This window comes from Xenopus laevis, chromosome 3S (genome assembly GCF_017654675.1).
Source record: "Xenopus laevis strain J_2021 chromosome 3S, Xenopus_laevis_v10.1, whole genome shotgun sequence".
NCBI classification, from domain to species: domain Eukaryota; kingdom Metazoa; phylum Chordata; class Amphibia; order Anura; family Pipidae; genus Xenopus; species Xenopus laevis.
In genome coordinates, this window is record NC_054376.1 from 61,173,131 (window position 1) to 61,188,742 (window position 15,612).

A 15,612-nucleotide genomic window follows, 5' to 3' on the forward strand; every position below is an offset into this window, starting at 1 on the left:
TCTGCAGGAAGAAATTTTCTAGAGAAAAATGCACAGGGATGTAACCTATTAGTAGTCGGGTGCCTTTGAGAGAGAATTGCCCCTGCTCCCACCTCAGAAGCATCTACCTCAACTATAAAAGGTAGTGTTGTATCGGGATGGCGGAGGATTGGGGCAGAACTAAACTCCCTTTTGAGGAACTCGAAAGCTTGGATAGCTTCCGGAGGCCACATACTGGGGTCAGCACCTTTTTTAGTAAGATTTGTGATAGGAGCCACAATAAGAGAAAAATTTTTAATGAATTGCCTATAATAGTTGGCAAAACCTAGGAACCTTTGGGTTGCACGTAAAGAATATGGTTGGGTCCACTCCAGGACAGCTCTTACTTTGTCTGGATCCATTTCGAGACCCTTGGAAGAAATATTAAATCCCAAGAACTGTACGGAAGCAACCTCAAAAATACATTTTTCCAATTTTGCATACAGGTTATTAGCTCTAAGCCTACGCAATACCTCACAAACATGAAGACGATGATCAGACAGATTGGCAGAGAAGATGAGGATGTCATCTAGGTAGACCACTACGTATATCCCCAGCAGGTCCCGAAAGATGTCATTGACAAACTCCTGAAACACTGCTGGGGCGTTACATAGACCAAACGGCATAACAAGGTACTCGTAGTGGCCATCCCTAGTATTAAAAGCCGTTTTCCACTCATCCCCCTCCCTGATCCGAATGAGGTTATAGGCACCCCTCAAGTCAAGCTTGGAGAAGATCTTAGCATCCTTGACCTGGTCAAATAGTTCGGAGATTAATGGTAAGGGGTAGCGATTTTTTACAGTGATTTTGTTAAGCCCCCTGTAATCAATACAGGGGCGTAAACCACCGTCTTTCTTACCCACAAAAAAGAACCCTGCCCCCGCAGGGGAACAGGAGGGCCTAATGAAGCCCCTGTCAAGATTTTCTTGTATATACTCTTTCATTGCCTGGGCTTCGGGCAATGAAAGAGGGTAGGTTCTACCACGTGGAGGAATTGACCCAGGAACTAAATCAATAGGACAGTCATACTGCCGATGCGGAGGTAAGGTCTCAGCTGCTTTTTTGGAGAAAACATCAGAAAAAACAGAATATGCTGTGGGTAACCCCTCAAAAGAAGTAGTGGCTACTACAGAGGGAAAACAAACCCCACTACATCCTGTACCCCATTGAGTCACCCCCTTAGAAACCCAGTCTATCAGAGGGTTATGCCTCTGGAGCCATGGTAAACCAAGAATAAGAGGAGAGGAAGCTCCCTCAATGAGGTATAGAGCTATCTCCTCACAGTGTAGATCATTTGCACACATGGAAAGATTTGTGGTCTTTTGGGAAACCACCCCTGATCCCAAGGGTCTTTTATCGACAGCCAGAATTCTCAAAGGAGGATTGAGGGCAACCAAAGGAATTTTATTTTTAGCAGCGAATGCTGCGTCCAAGAAATTACCCTCCGCCCCAGAATCAATGAAGGCTGACAATTTAACAGTGCCCGTAGGCCAGGTTAATTTAACAGATAATAGGACCTTGGAGGCAGATTGGGGAGAGGAAACGCCTGCACCCAAATGGAGCTCCCCTTCTCCATTTAGGCTAGAGCGTTTCCCGGCCTCTTGGAACATTGATTGAGGAAGTGACCCTTCTCCCCACAATACAAACACAACCCAAGAGACCGCCTCCGTGCCTTTTCCTCAGGAGAGAGGTGAAAGATGCCCAGCTGCATAGGCTCCTCCTGAGGTTGAGACACAGAGGGGTTTGACAACTTAGCACTAAAATTATGCTTATACAAAGAAGAAGTACCCTGTTCCTCCCGATTTTCCCTCTGTCTCCTATCTACCTGGATAACCAGAGACATAAGGTCATCCAGACTGGTAGATAGGGGGTAATTGACCAGGCTGTCTTTGACAGATTTGGCTAGACCGATGCGAAACTGGCTCCTTAGAGCTGCATCGTTCCAGCCAGTCTCCACCGCCCACCTACGAAACTCTGTGCAGTAAATTTCCACCTCCCGTTTACCCTGGCGTAGTTTGCGAATAGCGGAATCAGCCGAAGAGGCGCGATCCGGGTCATCGTAAAGAATGGCCATAGAGCGGAAGAAAATATCTAAAGAGAAACGGGCAGGGTCGGTGGCTGGCAATCTAAGTGCCCAGACTTGGGGGTCACCCACTAATAGGGTCATTACGAACCTGACCTTTTCCTCGTCAGAGGGAAATGAGTGGGGGAAAAAGCTGAGGTACAGCTTACAGGCTTCTTGAAAAACAAAAAACTGGGTTCTGTCCCCACCAAACTTGGCCGGAAATGCAATCTTGGGTTCCTGAGGTCTGAATACAGCACCCCTATCAGGCAGGGAACCCACTGAAGGAGTAGGAACAGAACTGGCTGGCTGCTGCGAGGGTTCCAGCTGGCGTGTTAGGTTATGAAACCCCTGGAGTAGATAGTTCTGCTTTTGCTCCTGCTCCTCCATGCGTTCCAGCAGCGTAGTTAGCAACAGCTCGGAAGAAGATGGAAGTGGAGCAGCGGCAGCAGCTTCGGTGTGATCGTCGTCCTCCATGGCCCGTGATAATGTCACGGCCGGCACCCAACACCAGAACAAGTGCTCGAATCCTGGTTCTGAGCTAAGCTTCACCAGTGGTGTGACCACCTTTGAGCTTCGGGAGGAGCCCTCAGCCTAATCGGGTGCCACCTGGTCTTACGAGAGGTTCAAGCAAGTGTTCTGGCAGGCAATGGGGCACGGCTGGTAGCTAGAGTCTTTGGGACCGAGGATCACGGTAACAGACAAGGATAAGGCAGAAGGATCGTCAGACAGGCTGGGTCGTGGCAGGCAGAAAGCAAGGGTCGTCAGGCAGGCAAGGGTCAAAACCGGGTATCAAGCAGGAAGGGTACAAGCAGAAGAGTAGTCGGATATCAGGCACAGGTCAGGATACAGAATTCAGGATGGTCAAGGTACAGGCTGGGTCAAACACGGATAATCAGATTCAAACAGGCAAAATAGCACAAGGCTTCAGAACAGAGCACCAGAAACAAGTTCTATCACGGGCAGTTTGCTGGGAGTGGAAGTGGCCTATTTATACCCTGTTTGGACGCCAAGGTTTTCGCGCCAAAATCGACGCACACGCGTCAGGATCGACGCGCGCGCGTCCGCGTCAAAATAAAGGAAACGAGACGCGGGCGCGCGCGTCCTAAGGAGGCAAGATGGTGGAACCACGAGGCGGGCGTCCCCGCGGCCGGCGTGGCGGGCGTCCCCGCGGCCGACTTACAGCACCCCCAATCCCAGGTAAAACAGATTTCCTTACACTTGGCTGCCCTTTTATTAGACACCTAGTCCCTTTGTAAAATGTATAATGAAGCAATAGAATTCTTAATGAATCAGATAAAATTGAGCATAGGACTGGCCAGATATGGGATGACTTTGACGTAGTTGGCCAACTTAAATATATTGCAATATATGGACAAACAATCCCTGTTTCGTTTAAAGGGTAAGGCATTTTTTAGTAGCAGTATGCACAAAATGTCGCTGTCTTAAATATATTGATAATGGGTTGAGTACAGAGGACTCTTGTATTTGACTATATGTATTTTGTGGTCACAGCCTCATTGCACCCCCGCCTAATGGTTTTAAAAAATAGTGGTGAGCACAACTTTCCCTTGTTTGTTATATATATATATATATATATATATATATATATATATATATATATATATATACTTACACAAAACAAATATCTTCAATAGTGGCATTTCAATTTGTTATGCCTAGAAGAACCTACATAACTTAAGTACTGGGCCTTATATTACTTATAATACTTATATTACAAGTATGGGACCTGTTATCCAAAATGCTTGGGACCTGGGGTTTTCCTAGAAATACCTGCCAAGGCCGGGGCCGGTATTACAAATTTACCGGCAATGTAGCTGCCAGTTAATTTGTAATACGATCAAAAGGAGCCCTCGGCCTGCCCCCAATCCCCTGCAACTTACCTTTTCTTTTGCCTCTTCTAGCGTCCGCGGGTGTCCGTTGAGTGGCCCCGCCCCCTTTTGACATCTCCCCCGCCCCTTTTGATGTCACGCCCCACCCATTTGAGGGCCGCCCCCCAGCAGCCGGTAAAATTTTTTATAAAAGGTGGCAGCCCTAGGTTTTCCAAATAACAGATCTTTCTGTAATTTTTATCTTCATACCGTAAACTACTAGAAAATCATGTAAACATTACAAATCCGAATAGGCTGATTTTGTTTCCAATAAGGATTAATTATATCTTAGTGGGATCAAGTACAATGTACTGTTTTATTATTACCAAGAAAAAGGAAAGGAAGAATTTGGATTATTACAAATATACAATTTTATTATTAAATCAAGATAGATATGTAGATAGATATGTGCATGTATTTAATGGTGCATAGTAAAAGAACATATGGCAAATACTGGTTATACTGTGTAGACTGTCTGATATAGTGGTTTTAGCTTTTTTAATGTTTTGTCTTGCACCCCTAATTTTTTAGTATATTTGTGTAGCTCTTTTTGCACAAGCGCACAGCTCAAAAAGGATACAAGAGCTCATTTATGATTGGTCTATTCCAGTGTTGTTGTCACACTAGGTATATCATGCTGTGGCACAGTGTAGCCCTGTTTTTAACACTTGTCTTAACCAAGCAGTGCATATGGGGCTACTTTTACGTGTTGCAACTATATGCACTAGTTCAGTGTTCTAGTTATATAACATGCAATTGAAATTTGCCCATTGCTGCACATTCCCATATACTCGCAAACTGTGTACATTTGTGCAGTTTACTAATGGCTGCAAATCATTTTTGATCCCTGACTTACAAAATTTGCTGGACCACTTTCACTGGAATTCTTGTAAAACTATTGCACTTTTTTAAAGGGATCCTGTCATCAGAAAACATGTTTTTTTCAAAACGCATCAGTTAATAGTGCTACTCCAACAGACTTCTGCACTGAAATCCATTTCTCAAAAGAGCAATTTTGAAATCTGACATGGGGCTAGACATTTTGTCAATTTCCCAGCTGCCCCTGGTCATGTGACTTGTGCCTGCACTTTAGAAGAGAAATGCTTTCTGGCAGGCTGCTGTTTTTCCTTCTCAATATAACTGAATGTGTCTCAGTGGGACATGGGTTTTTACTATTGAGTGTTGTTCTTAGATCTACCAGGCAATTGTTATCTTGTGTTAGGGAGCTGCTATCTGGTTACCTTCCCATTGTTCTTTTGTTTGGCTGCAGGAGGGAAAGGGAGGGGTTGATATCACTCCAACTTGCAGTATAGCAGTAGAAAGACGTTTATCAGAGCACAAGTCACAGGACTTGGGGCAGCTGGGAAATTGACATGTCATATGCCATGACAGATTTCAAAATTGAATATAAAAAAATCTGTTTGCTCTTTTGAGAAATGGATTTCAGTACAGAATTCTGCTGGAGCAGCACTATTAACTGATTCATTTTGAAAAAATGTTTTTTTCCCATGACAGTATCCCTTTAATTAAAGAAGCACTAATGTGTTCCTAGAGGATATTGCACTGAAGAGGGAAAGCACAACTGTAATGAATGTGGGTTTAGAGCAGGGTCAGCCCACTCTCTAGACTTGCTCCCCAGATTAAGCTTCCTGCAGCAACCTCCCTTTTTCGGCAGGTCACGGTAAATAAAAAGTGCATGTATGCGTAGTGCTACGGGGGAAGGGCTCGGCAGGGGCCCTGCGGCAGCAGCCCCGGCGGGCCCCAGGCCCCCAGTCCGACCCTGGTTTAGAGTGACCTCTGACCTTTCTACCACCAACAAACGTATTTATTATGTTATTGGTGTGCAACCTCAGAATATGTAGCTGCAGCATGATTGCAGTGGTGGTAGTGATAAAGTCAGTTGTAACCTTTGTTACAATTGAAGGAAGATGGTGAATCTGGACAAGGCCACATAGGAGAGCACATGTCTGCCCACAACCCCCCTTCTTTTTTTTTTTTTTTTTTTATTATTATTAATGAAAATGCAGTACAATAAACATGAATATTCATAGGAATCCATAACAGGATGATGGAGGTAAACAAAAGTTAATTAACAAAAAGTATAAACATAATAAAAACTTAAATGATTAAATGAGAATATATTAATGAGTTTCACTTGCTTGAAGTTGACTTATGTCCTTATAATGTAGAGTCCTGTGTTGGATTGGAACTTTTAAAAATGGCTTGTATTTTAGTCCTTTCTGTGTCATTTAGATTATATAGAAATGTTTTCCATTTAGACGTGAATTTGGAACTTTTTTTAGAATTATAAAGTTTGTAGGAAATTGCTTCCAGAATGCATAGATCTTGTAGTTCAGTTATAGTTTCATTTAAAGTTGGAGGGTGAGGTAAAATCCAATTTCTTAGTACTACTCTTCGAGCAGCAGCCAATAATAGTTTTAAAAATTTTTCTTTATGTGGATCAATTTGTAGAGCCGAAAGCCGAAAAATTTGGAGAAGTATCCATTTTTAATGCTGCTGGTAAAATAGTTAGTTGTTGGTTTAGGTTAATGTGTAGTTTGGTTGCAGAGTTGAAATAACCCTCAATTACTTTCCAAAATGATTTAATCAATGGACATTCGCAAATATTGTGAACAAAGCTTGGTTTAGGAATAGAACATTTAGGGCAACTTGTAAGTAGATTCTTGTTTTTAGAGTTATAATTAAATCCTTTATAGGCTAGATGGATTAGTCGAAAGTTTTGGTCTCTCCAGATTTCTGATGATATTAAATTATCGAAGTCTTTAATGGAGGATACTAAGATCTCAGGAGATATATCCATACTTAAATATGATGACCATTTTAGTGCTGTATCTTTCATTGGATGAGGGTTAAGGATAGGATTTAACCAAAGATAATTCTGAGTGAGCCTTATATTATTTACCACCTGAGATGATATGAATCTGTCAAATTCAGTTGTGAGATTAGTCCTCATTAGTGTGATATTCAGATTAGGATAGTGCCTCTTGACCCAATGAGAGACTTGGTAGAAATAAATCCTGTCTTTATTAGGGATTTGGTATTTCATTGAAAAGTCTTTCCATGTGAATAAAGTTCCAGTCGTCGGTTTAATAAGTCTTGCAAATAATTTATGCCTTTTTCTTTCCAGGTGGTCGAAAATGGTGGATGGAATGAGCTTGGCAAACTCTTTATATTTTGAAGAGGTAAGTAAGAGGTTATTTGATAATTAGTTTTATAAAGCTTGTGCAGAGTCTTCCAGACCATGAATGTGTCTCTGTATATTAGATTAAGTTTGATTTCTGATGATTGATGCTTCCATGTTAGGTGTATTAAGTATAATATATTTTCCTGAGAATCTGTTTTTAGTTCTAGATTCGGATTTGTATATTTACTAGACTCTGAGAACCATTCAATAATGTATCGAGTCAAAGCTGAAAGATTAAAGGTTCTATAATCTGGAACATTAAGTCCACCATTAATTTTAGAGTTTCTCAATTTCTTTAATGCGATCTTTGGAGATTTTCCATTCCATATGAATTTAGTCAGTGAAGAGTCAAGAAGATTTATGTCGGTATGTTTTAGAAGTAACGGCAAGTTGATCATTGGATAGATAAGTTTAGGGAAAGCTAGCATCTTGTAAAAGGCTATCCTACCTTTCAGGTTTAGAGGAACATTTTTCCATTTGTCACAGAAAGTTATAATGCTTTTTATTAAAGGAGGGTAATTCATAGAATATAATCTGTGTAGATCTGCTGGTAGATTTATTCCAAGATGTTTTATAGAAGATCTTGATTTTTCTATCCCAAGGTTGTGAAGTAAATTAACAGAAGTATGACCATAGATATCCATGTATTCAGTTTTTTGTATATTAATTGAGTAGCCAGAAATTGAACCATAATGTTTCAGACAATCAAAAATATTCTGAAGATTATCATTTGGATTTGTTACTATCAGGAGTAGATCGTCAGCAAAGGCAGTTAATTTGGTAGCAATGTTGTTTATAACCATTCCAGGCAAACTTATCGAATCTTTCAGGTATCTAATTAAGGGTTCCAATGACAGATTAAATAGTAGTGGAGAAAGGGGGCAACCCTGTCTTGTTCCTTTGCTCATTTTAATTGGTTGGGACATTTCTCCAGCTGCTATGACTTGTGTTATTGGAGAAGAATAAATCAATTTTATAAAGTCAATGAAGGAGCCCATAAATCCAAAAGCCTTAAGTGAGTCAAATAGATGATCCCAATGTATTTTGTCAAAGGCTTTCTCGGCGTCAATTCCGACTAATGAAGCTGGAACCTTATTTGATTTGGCTGAATAGATGACTTTGATGAGAGTTCTTATATTCTTAGTGCCAGATCTACCTTTAATAAAGCCTGCTTGTTCAGGTGAGATTATCTTCGGAATTATTGTAGATAGCCTGTTAGCTATTATCTTAGTTAGGATTTTGAAATCTTGATTAATTAATGCTATTGGCCTGTACGAACTGACAAGAGTGGGGTCCTTTCCTTGCTTGTATATTACCTTAGTTAGAGAGTTTAGACTAGAAGGCAATTTGTTTTTATTTTGTATGATGTGGTTAAATAATTGAGTCAAAAATGGAGAAATTTCGTTTGACAAGTTTTTATAAAAGGGTCCTGTGAGACCATCAGGTCCCCCCGCCTTGAATTGTTTTAGTGAAGAAATTACATATTTGACCTCTTCTTCATATATAGGAGAATTCAAGTAATCTAAGTCTGCTTCTGATAATTTTGGAAAATCTATGTTGCTAAAAAAAAATTTTCTCTGTTTTTTATCAGAGTCAGTGTGGGAGTAAAGTTCTTCATAGTATCTTCTAAACTGTTCCACTATCTCCAGGGGATTGTGAACTAGTTTTCCTGAATCTGTTTTGATCATATTCATTTGGTTTTGATTTGTCCAGGTTTTAGTTAAGTTTGTCAGAAGTTTATTAGATTTATTACCAAATTTAAAGAGTCTGGCTTTATAATAATCTTGGTTTATTTATTCTCTTATGCTTAGCCAAGTTTTCATTTCTTTCAGGGATTCTTCAAATTTAATACGGGTTTCCTTGGTCGGATTTGATTTGAATAAAGTATATGCTTCACTCTGAAGTTTACTTAATTCCAAAATTTTTGTATTTAGTTTCTTTGTAAAACTTCTTTTAAATGCTGTTATCTCCCCTCTTATATAGGCTTTCCACGTGTCCCACTGTAGTGTGGGGTTGTCATCATGAATAGCATTATTTAGAATAAATGTTTTCCATTTTTCTTTCAGAAATAAATTAAAATCTGGCCTGGACGCCAAAAAGGATGGAAATCTCCACGGGATGAAGGATTTGGGAGGACCAAAAGATTTAATGGAAATATCAATTGGAGTATGGTCGGATAAAGAGAAAGTTCCAATTTTTGCTCTTGTAACTTGACTAATTAGGTTAACAGAATTAAATATGTAATCTATTCGTGTTCCCGTACCATGGGAGTGGGAATAAAAAGTGAAATCTTTTTCTGAAGGATGTAGGGTTCTCCAGATATCATTGAGGTTGGTTTGATGAAGTAGGTCCACCAAATATTTTGATTTAATGTTAGCAGATTTTTGATCAGGGCTACATTTGTCCAACGCCCAGATGTGGGATTCATTAAAATCACCACCCACTATTAAATTATTTAAATTTAAAGAACATATTCTTTGAACTAGATCTTGGTAAAATCCAAGTTTGTGGTCATTAGGAGCATATATAGAACAAAAAGACCAAGGTCTATTATGAATCAAAATCTCTATGTGGACAAATCTACCAAAATTATCTTTAGAGGTATTTATCTTTTGATATCGTAAATTCTTGTTGATAAGTATACAAACACCTCCTTTTTTATTAACTGCTGCAGAATAAATATTTTCTCCAACCCAAGAGGTGCAGAGTTTTTTATTTTCCTCTTCTGTCAAATGGGTTTCTTGTAAAAGTGCAATATCTACTTTGTTTTTCCCTAATTCCTGAAGAATCCTTTTTCTTTTTATTGGAGAGTTTAAACCGTTTATGTTCCAAGAGTATATATTAAGATTCGACATTCTTGGAGAGAAATTGATATGAAATCTGGGTAGTAAACCATTGGAAATCAAGACATAGATAAATTATATAAGCAAGTGAGGAGATCTTAGTTAGCAAATAAAACAAAAAAATAAAATCAGTTATATATAACATGTGAAAAATTGCAACCACAAAATTTAATACACAATATAACAGTTTATAATACTTAGGCTGTTAACTTCGCTTTTTTCCTAAAGTATCCTAGAAACGAAATAAATTCTCTTAAGAATTCAACCAATACAGTCCCCTTCCAGTCTCCCTTTAAAGAGATTTGGGTTTTGATAAGTAAGGCCAAAGGCCTGTATATTGAATCAGTCGTCTTATTAAGTAACCATATCTGAATTTTCAGATGAATTGCTTCTTGTAGTGTGGGGAGATCTTGATCTTTGGCGTTCGCTTTTGGAGTTGCTGTCCCTCTTTTTGAAAGGACTGACCTTTCTACGTATATTTGATGGACATTCTTGGATTTGGTTAACTATAGAAGAAGTTTTTGGAGTAGATGATTGAGTAGCAGTGTTTCTTGAGCTATTTGTGAATTGATCCTTAGATTTGGTAGAAAGAGGCTCCAATTTGGCTACAAACTGTTCTGCTGCTTTGAAGTCATCAAAAGTATGCGTTCCTGTAGGTAGGAAAATTTTTAGGATTGCTGGATATAGCATGGCAAATTTAATTTCAGATTTAAACAAAATTTGGCACGTGTTTGAAAAGTTCTGTCTTTTTTTGGACAGTGTAGCCGAAAAGTCTTGAAAGATTAGGATCTTTTTATTTTCCATAAATAAGGTTTTAGATTTTTTATATGCTTGTAGAATTTTGTATTTATCAGCGTAGTCCAGAAACCTTACAATGACCGTTCTAGGTTTTTGAAAATTGTTGTCAGAAAATGGACCAATTCTGTGAGCTCTCTCAATTTTTACTGAAGGAATGTCATTTTGTATACCAAGCGCTGAAGGGGGCCATTGAGATATTAATTGAGCAAGAGACTCCTGCTTGTGGGTTTCAGGTATTCCTATAAAGCGTAAATTATTCCTCCTAGATCTGTTTTCTAGGTCTTCTGCTTTTGTTTCTAGTTCAGCAACTCTTTTTTGCAGAAGGAAAATCTTAGTATTAACTGTGGAAGAATTGTCCTCAATGGAGGAGATTCTCTCTTCAATTTCTGTTATTTGGGCATTGTGTGAGGAGAGTTGTTCTGACAGTTTATTTATGTCAGCTTATAGTTTAACTGAAACCCTTTCCAGCGACTTTTCAATAGTAGGGTTAATTAAACTGGCCACTTCTGAGGCTATTTGTTTATAATTGAAGTCGCTTAGTGATACATTTTGCAACATTGTGTGAGGTGAGGAGGAGGGTACTTGCTCTGAATTTTGAGATCCGGTCGCCATATTTGCAGCTGCGTGAGGAGCGTCCTGTTTCCCCTTGACCGAATTATGGTTAGTGGTTTTTGCCTGCTTTTGCTTTTTAGGTGAGTCTTTTGCCATCTACAATGTTTGTTAAGCGGGTTTCGCCGCTTTCAGAAGGCATGCGCTGGTGCTGTGCGGGAGAGCAACGGAGGGCTGTAATGTGCGTCTATTTACTCAGGCGCCATACCGGAAGTCCCAACCCCAACCCCCCTTCTTACCTTACCTGCATTGTTTAAACCTCAAATACAGAGAGTTAGCTCCTGCAGTGTCGGACTGAGATGCCAGGGGTCCACCAGAAAACCTTAGACCGTGGGCCCACTTTCCAAACTATTATTCCTCTTCATTGAACCTCTTTATTCTCCTAGTCTTTTATATCGACTTACTATAGTCCTTCATTATTAAGCATTTTTCCCAGAAAGGAACAAGGAATAACCATGAAATAGGCTAATTAGCTAGAAGCAAGAGACCTACTGACACCTGGGCGCACCGGGAGTTTTCCTGGTATCCCAGTGGGCCAGTCCGATACTGAGCTCCTGCATTGTTCCACCCCCAAAGGCCTGTGCTGTTCACATCTCAGACACAGACTGAAAGTGCCCCCATTGTTCACCTGTTCAGACCTCAGACAACTGCTAGAGGGGCACCAGCATTGTGTCACTAGCACAGTGTGAACTGTTTGTCCTAGAGTGGTCCTGATAGGATTCCCCAGTGTCGGACTGGCCAACCGGAATACCAAGAAAACTCCCGGTGGGCCCAGGTGTCAGTGGGCCCTCATGCTGCTAAACACTTGGCCTATTTCATAGCCATTCCCTATTTCTATGAGAACAAAGAGGTTAAATAAATAGAAAAATATATTATAGAATCTCAATTACGCTGGCAGGTGCTGGAAGAGGTTAAAGCATGCGCGCTGGAGCGTAATTTCGCACATGCGCGCTGGAGCATAATTTCGCCTGCGCAGTTTCGCGCACACTGAGCCGGCGCCGTGCCCGCCAGGTTGCCTAGGGCGCCTGGCAGGGTTGGCCCGGCTCTGCTGCTGAGCTGGGGGCCAGGCAGGGAGGGAAGAAGCGGCTTCCATGAAAGGACAGATCTGGGGCAGTGGGGCCCACCAAGTTTTTTCCCGGTGTCCCGCCGGCCCAGTCTGACACTTTGTGCCATACTCTGTTCTCCTTATGCTCCCTGTGTGCCCTATTCTCCATGTCCTATGCTCCATGTGTGTGCCATACTCTGCATGCCCTAAATTCTCTGTGTGTGTCCTACTCTGTCTGCCCCATGCTCCCTGTGTGTCCCTAAAGTGTTTAATCATATGCTTGGGGGGAGGGGAGCTGTGTTATCCACAGGGTAGGAAGAGTCATATGGATTTAAGGGTATTTAAAGGAGAAGGAAAGGCTAAAATTAAGTAAGCTTTATCAAAAAGGTCTATATAAATACACCAGTAAACCCTCAAAGTAATGCTGTTCCTGAGTCCTCTGTCAAAAGAAACACAGAATTTCTTTATATTGTGTATACATCAGACTTCCTGTTTTCAGCTTAAACCTCCAGGGCTAGGGCTTGAGCATGCTCAGTTTTCTCCTCTCTCCCTCTCCCCTCCCTGCTGTAATCTGAGCCCAGAGCTAGGAGTGAGCAGGGAGAGAATCAGGCTGGAAAAAATGTTACACCAAGCTAATATGGCAGCTGCTATCCTAAACAAACAGTGACAGCTTCTAGAGCTGTTTACTCAGGCATGGTAAAGCATTCTGCAGAATAAATATAGTGTTATAGCTTGCACTATTGTGGCTAATCTATTGGCAATGAACTGCTTTGTTAACTTTCCTTCTCCTTTAATATGACTTAAATTTTCACATATGAGTAATATCCTTGCAGTGAGCCCCAACTATTGCGGTTTTTTTTTTGGTGTGTTACCACCATTAATGTGGCCATAGTCTTAAAAGTTCTTGAGATAACATGGGTGTGGTTTAAATGGGTGTGGTTTAAAAGGGGGAGTGGTGAACACTGGCTTCCATTATCAGCCCTCGACCACATAGGACAGAAAAATTCTGTCCCTCTGTACCACAGAAGTTGGACAACACTACATTAAAGTAATTCTAAACACACTGTATGGCACATTACACTTAAAGGTGAACTCCACAAAAACATAACTTAATCTTTTTGAAAAGTAAACATAATTTGAAGCAACTTTGCAATATACATCATTTAAAAAATATGCAGACTTTTCATGATTTTTAATGGTTTCTGACAGTTCCCTAAGCCTAGCCCCCTGCTCTCCTGCTGATCTCTCTGACTACTTTGCAGAGCTGGCTGACTACTGTTACTTTTTATTAACAGCCAGCTGTCCTCAGCCTGCATCCTCCAAACCCCACAATTCCCTGCACACATGATTTCAATAAGGAACAGAACATCACAGTGCAATGCATTTTGGGTTATGTAGTTACTGCATTGTTTCTGTAAGCTGTGGGGTAGTTGTTACAATTTGTAACATTAGTATTTTAGGCCCTCCTCCTGCCAGGATTTTAAATGATGCAGAAAGAGAACTATTAAACAGCATAGAAAATTGCATTTATTCACACTTTTAGAAGAAACAAATAACTGTGATGGATATATTGGGGGTTTCCGTGTTAAGTGGACCTCTTTATCAAATTTTGTTTTGGAAGCCGGAGTTCTCCTTTAAGCAGAATGTATGTACATATAGTAGATATTATATTGCATTTGTATACACTTGGTGGCTTAATTATTAAACCTCATTTTTTTTCTGGTTGTGTTTTTAAAGGGGGAAAACTTGAATTTTTAGAGAAAAAATAAAATGGAATTTTTCAAGATTTATTATGTTCTGAAGTTCTGAACTCGTAAATACGCATCTTAAACCTTTCGAAATTATGTAGAAGTCAAAGGAAGATCCAATGGCAATTGGAACATATTTCTAATCTTCTGTATTCTCAATAGTTTTGGGCTGTTTGCACTGGATTTTGATAAATTAGATAAATTAGAGTTGTAGTAGCGACAACTCGAAAAAGTCGCACCATTCGAGCGGCAAATTGGAAAAAGTCACATGATTCCAATTTTGTTGCATCTTTTTCTTGTACCAATTTTTCGAGAATAATTACTGGTAAATTAACGGGATTTGAGTTTGAGAGTTTGGTTAAATAGTTTTTCATAACAGAATGAGAAAATGTCAAGTTTTTTTAAAAAAAGGCCTCCCTGTGTGACAGTCCTTAAAGGACAACGAAAGTTTGCCTCATTTGGAAAGTGTTTGCCTGTGGCAGCACAAAAACACAAGCCTGTTAGTTCTAAATTCCCACAATCCGTCGCTCCTGCACTAAGACCAAGACTGCGATCATGAGCAGTAGGTTTGAGCAGGAAGCAGCACATGTGCAATAAATGAAATTGTAAGGGAAATTTCAACAAGCCCACATCCACCGTGTCCATCCTGACCTGTCTTAATTTTTTATACGCACAAATCGAAACCGATGTGTTGGGTTGCTATGGTGATGCTGGGTGAACTGAGTGCAGGAGAAAAAGTCTGGGTAAGCAGAGAGGATACTTTTTGCTCATGCGCAGAGTACTCAATTAGACCATCTTGATGACATAGAATTCGGCAAAATGCCTGTGGCAACTGAAAGGGAAATTTTTTTAAAGGGGAGAAATCTGAAAAATTAAACAATATTTTGGCAAATGAACCTAGCAATCAGGGACAGGAAGGGCTCCTCTGTAGCACACTTTAATGTTTAATGGCTGTGCTTATTTTCCATACGCCAGTGCCTATGAAAAATGTGTTATCTTTATGTCATTTGGTCGAATCATTTTCCACTCTAATTATATTTAAAATCAGTGTCGTTTGGTGACCTTTAACTTCATCTGTTCAATTCCATTTCATTCACCATTTTAATCCACTTTGTGTAAAGCACCTGCTCATCGTTTAACACAGCAGACCTAGTGAGTGGGTTGGAAATGGTTCCATCTGCTGGCCAATGTAGGGAAGAGAGAGAGTGAGAGAGAGAGAGAACAAGAGGAGTGAGAGAGAGAGTGAGAGAGAGAGAGAGAGAGAGAGAGAGAGCGTGAGAGAGAGAGAGAGAGAGAGAGAGAGAGAGATTATTAACGCTTTGTGTGCATTATGCTATCAGCACAATATATTGCTCCATCTCAGTGCCATTCCAGCAAGATCCAAAAGAAAGA